Raw genomic sequence first — 11,225 nt, forward strand, 5'->3', positions numbered from 1 at the left:
TATAAACTATCAAGCAGGGCATACGTAACTCGCCCTATTTCATTGTTATCAAAGAGGGCGAAAAACAAGTCGTTGTCTTATATTTGATCAATAAGGGCGATAAAAGTAAATTTGCTCTCTTTGATCAAACAACAAGGGCGAATTGTAAAAATTTGTCTTTTTTGGCTCCTTTCTCGCACAAATAACAAAGACGACTAGACGAGTACTCAGTAAAACACTACGGAGTAAGACAAACCCAAAAATATAAAATTGTAAAATGTTTCTCTCTCCTCAAAATATAAAACATATTTCATTCGTATTCTCCATTGAAGCGGATTTTGAGCTTTCTTCTCCATTAAAGCGATTTTCAAGCTTTCTTCTCCATTGAAGCAGCTTCTGAGCTTTCTCCTCCAATTGAAGTAGCTCCTCCATCAAATCAGTTTATCAGGTAGTATTTCTTAAATTATCGAATATATCAATTTCAAAGTCTAGGGTTTACAACTAGTTAATTTGTTCGAATTTTTATAAATTGTTGTTAGGATTCGAAATTTGTTGCATATCATGCGAAATTTATGGAGTTTAGCTTTCGATTGTCGTGATTGCAGCGAGTTCTGAGCTTTCTCCTCCATTGAAGCAGCCTCTGAGCTTTTTCCTCCGCTGAAGCAATTTCCTCTATTGAAGCACCTTCTTAGGTAATGTATTAAATTCTCAAATTTCAATTTCACAATCTAGGATTTACTGCTAATTAATTGTCTCATTATATTTAATTTAGGGTTTGAAGCACAATTAGTTTGGTTCGTTGATCAAATTCTTTAGTCAAGTCGCTAAATTATGGTATTATTTGAATAATTTGTTGTTTTTTTAATTAATTATTGTTTATTTTTTTCATTATACATGTCTATAATCTGAGATTTGTTCAGCTGCATTATTATTATTATTTTTTAATAATTGTGAATCTGCATTTATACAACAAATTGGTTATGAATGACCAATTTTCTATTAGTTTGGTTGAGTTTAAAAATTCAAATTTTAAGCATCATATTTCTTTGTTAATTTTGGTGTTGGAATTTGAAAATTGATGTGTGTAAATTGCAATTTCTGAACTGGCTAAAGTGTTATATGTTCAACTGCTCTAGAGTCATTGAGTAGCATACTGATGAGATAGCTTCCCTTGAGATCGACTTGGGACAATGGCAAGCCATATGAGCAAGGTGCTAAAGCCGAATTACCAATGTGTGTTCGTCTAATGAGATATTATGCAGGTGAGTGTTGAAACAGGCTAAGGTGTTAGCATTGCCTCTTTTTTTTTTTTTTTTTTTTTTTTTTTTTTTTCCTATTCCCGAAGGTCTAATTTACCAATGTGTGTTTATCTAATGAGATGAAGTGTCTTTAGTTTGTGTGGAATTTCCCATTGAATTTCTCTAATTCATGTTTGTGTGGAAGGTTGCGCCTACCTTAGCAGGTATACAATTGTTTGGAAGAGTGCTGAACAAACACCATTAACTGCAATCTATGCCGCAAAGCTACTCCAAGAGGTACTTACACAGTGAAAAGTCCCAATATGCAACTCTATTCATCTATTCCTACTTGTTTTGCTTCAAAGATTACACAGTGAACAAGCTAAGTAACTACTGATTGAGGAATTATTCCACAGATTAGCATTAAAATTAATTATTATAATGCAGAAACATTTCATATCTTTAATAGGCTTAATTAGGTTCCTGATAGAATGATCTGATCATCATATTCTTACATATCTTTCCTTGGCAAGCTTGATTATGTGTTGCATAAGTGTGTTAACATTTCCGGGAGTCAGTAATTTTTTCATTGTTGAAAACCTCCTATGAGCTAAGCTTGAGTTTTGTTGGACAGATTACTTTGTATGTGGGATAACTTTGAACAGATTACTTTGTAGACATCAATTCTGCAATACTTGTTGGGCAAGGTCAGTTCTGAATTTCTGATGCTTTTGTATGTATTAATAACCTATAACATTTTTATTTTTTTCTTTCACTATTTACCCTCTTCTGTTAAACTTTTGATTCTTTGATTCCTTCAGAAAATGGAGTAACAACATTACTGGAATAATTGAATTGAAGAGTAAAACTGAATTCTGATGATTAATTGCAACTCTAATGTGGAAGATAGGTGAAGACAAGTCCAAGGACACTCAAACAATAATTTTCAGCTTCACTAGCGATGGAGTAAAAATTATATTGTTTTTTTTTTTTTTTTTGGTGTTCCATCCGGTTCACCCTTTGGGCTAATCCGGATTGGGGGATCAGTTCTGGGTGGTTAGGTTCCAGTCCCCTCCCGATTGTTGTTGCGGGGGATCGAACACGGGTCCTCCCTACCAAGTGTAGTCTCAATCACCACTACACCAACAACCAATTGGTAAAAAATTATATTGTAGTTGTGCATTATGTTAGTTTAATTATGTTTGTTGTACAAGTAGCATTTTTTTTTTCTATTTTTTTTATATATATATTTTTCTTGTAAAGACATTCTCTTGTAATATACTTTTTGCTAATAAATAATGTTGATTACATAATTATATAATTTATTATATTACTTTTTTTTTACTATTATCATATGCCCTGTACTAGAGAACTATTTTTTTTTTTGTAAAAAAAACAACAAACAGGGCGATTTTTTGCTTTGCCCTTCTTGATAATGGACAAAGAGGACGACTAAGGTGCCCTGTTTGAGTTGATTTCATAGGGCGATAAAACTAGTTGCCCTGCTTGAATCAGTCAAAGAGGGCAAAATTTTTCGCCCTCTTAGATCTCATACAAAGAGGGCGAAACATCTAAATTGCCCTCCGAAGCTAATACAATGATGCTAAGAGGGCGACTTTAGGGCGATTTAAAAGTCGCCCTCTTTGCCTAAGAAGGCAAAATTTGGCTCTAAGAGGGCGATTAAAGTTGCCTTCTTTGATCTTATTTCTTGTAGTGCTATTTACATCAGTAACATCACTGCTATTGTGGTTTTCTTTACATACGGAAAAAAAAAAAAAATTGATCACACGTGTCACATAAAATCATGTTGGACAGACATTACTAAGCTAACGCCTGCAAAGCCCAATCCCTAACCTTGGTGCAAATTTATAATTGTGTACTAAGAGGCCATTTGGTGAACTCAAGCCTATCACAGACATTTATGACAACATATAATGGTCATATGTGGTTCCAAATGTCATTATATGACCATAAAATGTATTCCCTAGGATCTCAAGACTTTTCGTAACCGGGTCCCATAACGTCAAAATTTCCTCAAAAAGCATGGATAATAGCCTTCAATTTTGGAATATTTTGACCTTTTTTTTGCCTGAAAATAAAATTTGCCGAGAAGTTTACCATGGTCCCCAATATCCTCCGGGGGTCCAATTGGGTGGGTGGAACCATATATCTAATTTGCCTTAAAACGCTTAATTAGCCTGTTCGAAACTTGCACCGATTTCGTAAACTCAAGCCTACCACGAACATTTATGAAAACATAAAAGACTATCTATGGTTCCAAACGTCATTATATGACCCTAAAGTGTATCCTCTAGGGTCTCAACACTTTTCTCCACCGAACCCCGTAACGTCAAAAATTCCTTAAAAAGCGTGGATAATAGCCTTCAATTTTGGAATATTTTGACATTTTTTTACCCGGAAATAAAATTTGCCGAAATGTTTACCATGGTCCCTAATACCCTCCGGGAGTCCAATTGTGTGGGAAGAACCATCTAATTTGTCTTAAAATACTCAATTTGCCTGTTCAAAATTTGCACCGATTTCGTGAACTCAAGCCTACCACGGATACTTATAACAACATATATATAATGGTTATATATGGCTCCATACATCATTACATTACCCTAAAATGTATCCTCTAGGGTCTCAAGACTTTTCTCCACTGGAACCCGTAACGTCAAAATTCCTCAAAAAGCGTGGATAATAGCCTTCAATTTTGAAATATTTTGACCTTTTTTTGCCCGTAGAATTTTCTGAGATGTTTACCATGGTCCCTAATTCCCTCCAAGAGTCCAATTGTGTGGGTGAAACCATCTAATTTGCCTTAAAACGCTCAATTTGCCTGTTCGAAATTTACACCGATTTCTGGAACTCAAGCCTACCACGGACATTTATGACAACATATAATGGACATATATGGTTCCAAACTTCATTATATCACCCTAAAATGTATTCCCTAGGGTCTCAAGATTTTTCTCCATCGGAACCTGTAACGTTAAAAATTCCTTAAAAAACGTGGATAATAGCCTTCAATTTTGGATTTTTTTTTCCTTTTTTGGCCCAGAAATAAAAATTTCCGAGATGTTTACCATGGTACCTATAACCCTACGGGAGTCAAATTGAGTGGGTGGAACCATCTAATTTTCCTTATAACACTCAATTTGTCCATTTAAAACTTGAACCGATTTCGTAAACTCAAGCCTACCACGCACTGCACAGACATGTATAACAACATCTAATGGTTATATATGACTCCAACGTCATTATATTACCCTAAACTGTATCCTCTAGGGTCTCAAGACATTTCTCCATCGGACCCCGTAACGTCAAAAATTCCTCAAAATGCGTGGATAATAGCCTTCAATTTTGAAATTTTTTTACCTTTATTTGTCCAAAAATAAAAATTGCCGAGAAGTTTACCATGGCACTCAATACCCTCCGGGAGTCCAATTGGGTAGGTGGAACCATCTAATTTGCCTTAAAACGCTCAATTAGCTTGTTCTAAACATTCACCAATTTCGTGAATTCAAGCCTATCACAGATATTTATGAAAACGTATCATGGTTATCTATGGCTCCAAACTTCATTAAATGACCCTAAAATGTTTCCTCTAGGGTCTCAAGACTTTTCTCCACTGGACCCCGTAACGTCAAAAATTCCTCAAAAAGCGTGGATAATAGCCTTCAATTTTTTGAAATATTTTGACCTTTTTTTGTCAGGAAATAAATTTGCCGAGATGTTTACCACGGTCCCTAATACCCACCAGGAGTCCAATTGAGTTAGTAAAACCATCTAATTTGCCTTAAAACGCTCTATTTGCCCGTTCGAAATTCGTACTGATTTCGTGAACTCAAGCCTACCACGGACATTTATGACAACATGTAATGGACATATATGGTTCCAAACGTCATTATATCACCCTAAAATCTATCCCCTAGGGTCTCAAGATTTTTCTCCACTGGAACCAGTAACGTCAAATATTCCTCAAAAAACGTGGATAATAGCCTTCAATTTGGAATTTTTTGACCTTTTTTTGCCAATAAATAAAAATTGATGAGATGTTTACCATGATACCTAATACCCTACTAAAGTCAAATTGGGTGGGTGGAACCATCTAATTTAACTTATAACACTCAATTTGTCCATTCGAAACTTGCAACGATTTCTTAAACTCAAGCCTACCACAAACATTTATAACAACATATAATGTTATATATGGCTCCAAACGTCATTGTATTACCCTAAACTGTATCCTCTAGGGACTTAAGATTTTTCGCCACCGAACCCCGTAACGTCAAAAATTCCTCAAAATGCGTGGATAGCCTTTAAATTTTGAAATTTTTTTACCTTTATTTTCTCGAAAATAAAAATTTCCGAGAAATTTAACATGGTCCCCAATACTCTCCGAGAGTCCAATTGGGTGGGTGGAACCATCTAATTGGCCATAAAACGCTCAATTAGCCTGTTCTAAACATTCACCGATTTCGTGAGTTCAATTCTATCATGGACATTTATGAAAACATATAATGGTTATCTATGGTTCCAAACGTCATTAAATGACCCTAAAATGTATCCAGTAGGGTCTCAAGACTTTTCTCCACTGGACCCCGTAACGTAAAAAATTCCTAAAAAAGCGTGGATAATAAACTTTAATTTTGAAATATTTTGACCTTTTCTGCCCGGAAATAAAATTTGCTGAGATGTTTACCATGGTTCCTAATACCCTCCGAGGGTCCAATTGTGTAGGTGAAATAAACCATATAATTTGCCTTAAAACGCTCAATTTGCCCTTTCGAAATTTGCACCGATTTCGTGAACTCAAGCCTACCACGGACATTTATGACAACATATAATGGACATATATGGTTCCAAACGTCATTATATCACCCTAAATTGTATCCCCTAGGGTCTCAAGATTTTTCTCCACCGGAACCCGTAACGTCAAAAATTCCTCAAAAAACGTGGATAATAGCCTTCAATTTTGAAATTTTTTGACCTTTTTTTGCCCATAAAAAAAAATTCCGAGATGTTTACCATGATACCTAATATCCTACGGGAGTCAAATTGGTGGGTAGAACCATCTAATTTACCTTATAACACTCAATTTGTCCATTCGAAACTTGCACCGATTTCGTAAACTCAAGCCTTCCACGGACATTTATAACAACATATAATGGTTATATATGGCTCCAAACTTCATTGTATTACCCTAAACTGTATCCTCTAGAGACTCAAGATTTTTCGCCACCAGACCCCGTAACGTCAAAAATTCCTCAAAATGCATGGATTATGGCCTTCAATTTTGAATTTTTTTGACCTTTATTTGCTCAAAAATAAAAATTGCCGAGAAGTTTACCTTGGTCCCCAATACTCTCCGGGAGTCCAATTGGGTGGGTGGAACCATCTAATTTGCCTTAAAACGCTCAATTAGCCTGTTCTAAACATTCACCGATTTCGTGAAATCAAGCCTACCACAGACATTTATGAAAACATATAATGGTTATCTATGGTTCCAAACGTCATTAAATGTTCCTAAAATGTATCCTCTAGGGTCTCAAGACTTTTCTCCATTTGACCCCGTAACGTCAAAAATTCCTCAAAATCGTGGATAATAGCCTTTAATTTTGAAATATTTTGACCTTTTTTTTCCCGGAAAAAAAAATTTGTTGAGATATTTACCATGGTCCCCCATACCCTCCGGGTGTCCAATTGTGTGCGTGAAACTATCTAATTTGCCTTAAAACGTTCAATTTGCTTGTTCAAAATTTGCACCGATTTCGTGAACTCAAGCCTACCACGGACATTTATGACAACATATATTTGACATATATGGTTCCAAAAGTCATTATATGACCCTAAAATGTATCCCCTAGGGTGTCCAGATTTTTCTCCTCCGGAACCCGAAACGTCAAAACTTCCTTAAAAAACGTTGATAATAGCCTTCAATTTTGGAATTTTTTGACCTTTTTTGGCCCAGAAATAAAAATTGCCGAGATGTTTACCATGGTACCTAATACCCCACGGGAGTCAAATTGGGTGGGTGAAATGATAGGTCGTCGTCGAGCCTACCAAAGATAATAATTCCTATCTTGGTCTCACTAACAATAGTAAGGGTAAGAAAGGGTCGAACCCAAGAGAGGCGTTGAATCAACCACCGAGTACTACCGTTAAATAAGCTAAATGAATTCTAAATTGGGTTGGTTTTAAGTAACTTATTCTAATTCAATTCGACTAAAGCTAAGAGGAGATTAACAATATTAAGAGGAATCTAGGGCTTGGGTTATACCACTCAACTTCATCACAAATCACAATTAGCATGCAACAATCAAGGTAAATTAATGGGATAAATTAGGGGAAGTCATCTAAAGCACCCAACTACTCTCTCAAGTTAGAGGGATTACTTGAATCATGAATACAACCTACTCTCGTGGTTACATAGCATAAAACAAGTGTTAAAGCATAATCATGATGACATAAACATTCCCTTGACCGGTAATCCCTATTCTCATGGCATTTCGGGTCAATCAAGCATAAGGGAGCTAACTCAAGTTCATCTCTCGATCCTTCGTTGAGAAAGCTTGGATAAATAGTTCTAGCAATGGCCATATACAAGAACTAAGCAATTAAACCACTTAAGCTCAACTAATTAACATCCCACAACAACCAAATTAACACATGCAACAAGTAATTAATGACTACATTGAGGGTTTACCCAAACCCTAGAATTGAGACTACTCACAATCCATGGAGGTTAAAGCAATTAAAGATTTCAAGCAATTCATGAACAAGTTCAAACTAAGGATTAAGCTAATTAACAATCTAAACATGCAAGAACTAGCAAATAATTAACAACAAAGTAAAGAGAAGTAGAAAAGATGAGTAAGAAATGGTTACTATGAAGCTTCAAAGTGAGCAACAATGGTGGATTTGTCTTCTACAATGATTGAATTTGAATGTTTCCAAGCTAATAATTGAGAACTAACTAATGATTTGAGAATTTAATGTTCTAAGACTACAAACTAAGAGGAAAGCTCTAAAAAACTGCATAGTCCGTACAAATGAGCTCAAAGGGGGTATTTATAAGACCCCCAAATAAAAAGGACGGAGAAAACAAGAATCGGGCTTGACTGCAGGTCCGCACGGACGTGCCAGATTCGGCACGGACGTGCAAGCATAAGCACGGTCGTTCCAGATTCGGCACGGACGTGCAGAGGGGGCAGAATTGAGGCAGAACGTACTGCTAAGAATCAAGCAGCCCCGCACGGACGTGCAGATATTGGCACGGACGTGCAGATATTGGCACGGACGTGCAGCTACATATGCACGGACGTGCTTAATTTGGCACGTCTGTGCAGGCCTTGGCATAATGTTCTAAGTTTCTGGAGCACTCCTGCACGGACGTGCAAGGTCTGGCACGGCCGTGCAGCCTCTTCTGCACGGACGTGCCAAATTAAGCACGGCCGTGCAGGCCTTGGCAGCTTGTTGAAACTTTCTGGAACCTCCTGCACGGACGTGCAAGGTCTGGCACGGCCGTGCAGGGTCTTTTAAGCCCTTTTTTCCATCTTTTCTTCTATCTTACTCCTTTCCTTGGCTTCTTTTAACCATCTTCTTGCTTCTAACCTCGGCTTTTTATCCATGGGCTCCATTTGGTCGTTTTTTTGAACCTAGAATCTCAACAAAAACACCAACAACCCGTGAAGCATAGGATACACAAAAATTGCATAATAATAGAGTAAAAATGAACCAAAACGCAAATTTTATCAAGTAAACTAGGTTCAAAACACCCTAAAATCATATCAAATAACAAGTTATCAAATCCCCCCAAGCTAAGATTTTGCTCGTCCTCGAGTAAAACAAACATGTCAAACCAAAGGAGGAAAACAATTTGCTAATCATCAATCCAAGGAGAGGCAACAAGGGGGAAGCATAAATAAACAAATCCGCATGGTGACAACCATCATCACTTTTAGCACAAGTGAGAAGCAATTTAAACCTCTAAGTCGCCTTAGAGGACGAGTTTTTATCTTGTGAGGGTTTCCATTGAGTTTAACCCACAACTCACACAGACCATGACAAACTATCAACTACACAAATCCCAATATTTTTATCACCCAAGTCAACTCATTGGGATAGAAATATCAAGCAAGTCAAGTGAGCAACTTTCAAGGATTACCAATCATATAAATGTACACTTGAGTTGGGGGTAAAGAGGGAAACTAAGCAAGGTTGCATTAGGATACTTCTTTAGACCTTTTATTAGTTCATTAGAGCACATCTAGATATTCCAAAGTTGTAACAAGCCCTCTTTCGGTTATAAAATCTCAAAATGCTAGTCCACCTCCCAAAATGCACACCCAAGGCCCCTTAATTACACTCTAACTCGGGAATTTCACAAGAATCAATAAACAACAAATTCGACAATGTGTGGGAGGCATCCACAAGTTGACCTCTAAAGAAAAGAAAATCAAAATTTTGAGAATTTTGGAGGAGTTTTTGTTCTCCCTTCTTTTCTATTTTTTTTTTTTTACATTATTGCCCTCGCCTCTTTTAACTGTGAGCGGCTCTTTCTTTATTCGAAACGTGTGGCTTATTATGCCACTTATTACACATAATACAAGTAGAGCTAATTTCTTAATAGAGTTTCATTTCGGGGAGGAGAGGAGGCACATTAAGGGCACAAGAGACCGCAATTTGACTCAAACATATCCTACTTTGGGCAAATTTGACAATATCTTATGCTAGACGTGCAATTGAGCATTCATCGGCCTTCATTTCATATACACTAATGCAACCAGGATTAATAGACCTCTAAATGACCCCAACTCTTGCATACACCCTTCTAAAAGAACTTTTACTCATCACTCAAGAGTCAAGCAAGCAAGACATATTAGCGTCGTCATTTGAGTTTCATCCTTGGGCAATTTTCATTTTTCAATATTTTTTTCGTTTTTTAATTATATTTTTTTTTTTGTGTAAGAAATAAAAAATTACAGCATTAGGCTAGCTAAACTAAGCATAAAAATAAATAAAAAAAAAAACTATACATCTAAATAAAAAGATAAGAGAGGTATTCACAAGATAAGAAATTTGGATTTAGGGTATTGGATTTCAAAAGGAGCAAATTTGGATTTAAAGGATTTGGATGTTAGGGAAGAAGGGAATGGGAATAAACAACATGCGAACTCAATCATGGAAACACGAAAACACAACACGAACCAATGACACATGAAGAACACTCCCCCCCAAGCTATCATAAACATTGTCCCCAATGTTAAAGCAATGCAAGCACAAAGAGAAGGGGAGGAAGAAACTAACTCATTGGTTCGGGCCCCCTTGGGAGCTTGAGCCCCCTGGGTAGAGATGCCGGTAAACAGTGCGGAAATCGCCCAACTCCGATCAGAGACTTTCGAAACTTGTTCTCATATTGTCAAAAGAAGTCCTCATGTCTTCGTTTGATTTCCTTAAGGTCTCAAATTCGGTGGTCATGCGGGCAAAATTTGCATTCATGTTGGCTACTTGCTGCTCAAAAGATAGGTATGGGTTATTTTCACCCATACCTTGATCTTGGTAACCCTCTTGGTCCCTTTGTTGGAACTTGTGTTGTTGATGAAATTGATGTTGCTGAAATTGTTGATGATGTTGATGTTGTTGAAATTGTTGATGATGTTGTTGCTGTTGTTGTTGTTGTTGTTGTTGGTATTTTTCCTCACCGCCTTGGGCTTGGTCATCTTCTCCACCCGGAATCCACTCAAAGTCCGGCTCAAAGACCCAATTCTTGGGGTCGTAAATAACCGTGGCTTCCGGATTTGGCAAAGTTGCATAGGGGCGCCTACTTACCATCCACGTGTAGGTCCTACCCTCTTCATCTTCCTCCAACCAATGCATAGCCTTGAGGGAGCGGATGTCAAGTATCGTTGGTCCGGGAATGATCTCCAAATCTGCAAAATTAAGATCAAGAAAAGCAGCAATAATAGTGATTATCCCTCCAATTGTTATCACTCCACTCCC

The 11,225-nt window shown here is 37.0% G+C and overlaps 1 long non-coding RNA gene across 2 annotated transcripts; it reads left to right on the forward strand.

Moving 5' to 3' along the window:
- The first annotated feature begins 32 nt into the window (after positions 1-32).
- Positions 33-2,268, forward strand: LOC110693069. Of its 2 annotated transcripts, XR_002505550.1 has the most exons (7): positions 33-427; positions 585-671; positions 752-813; positions 1,116-1,241; positions 1,423-1,514; positions 1,852-1,924; positions 2,039-2,268. It is a non-coding gene; the product is annotated as an uncharacterized LOC110693069 (long non-coding RNA). The 2 variants fall into 2 exon arrangements; XR_002505551.1 differs by lacking the exon at positions 752-813 and having other exon boundaries at positions 34-427.
- The last annotated feature ends 8,957 nt before the right edge of the window (positions 2,269-11,225 follow it).

Source organism: Chenopodium quinoa, unplaced genomic scaffold (assembly GCF_001683475.1).
Source record: "Chenopodium quinoa cultivar QQ74 unplaced genomic scaffold, ASM168347v1, whole genome shotgun sequence".
Taxonomy (NCBI): Eukaryota; Viridiplantae; Streptophyta; class Magnoliopsida; order Caryophyllales; family Amaranthaceae; genus Chenopodium; species Chenopodium quinoa.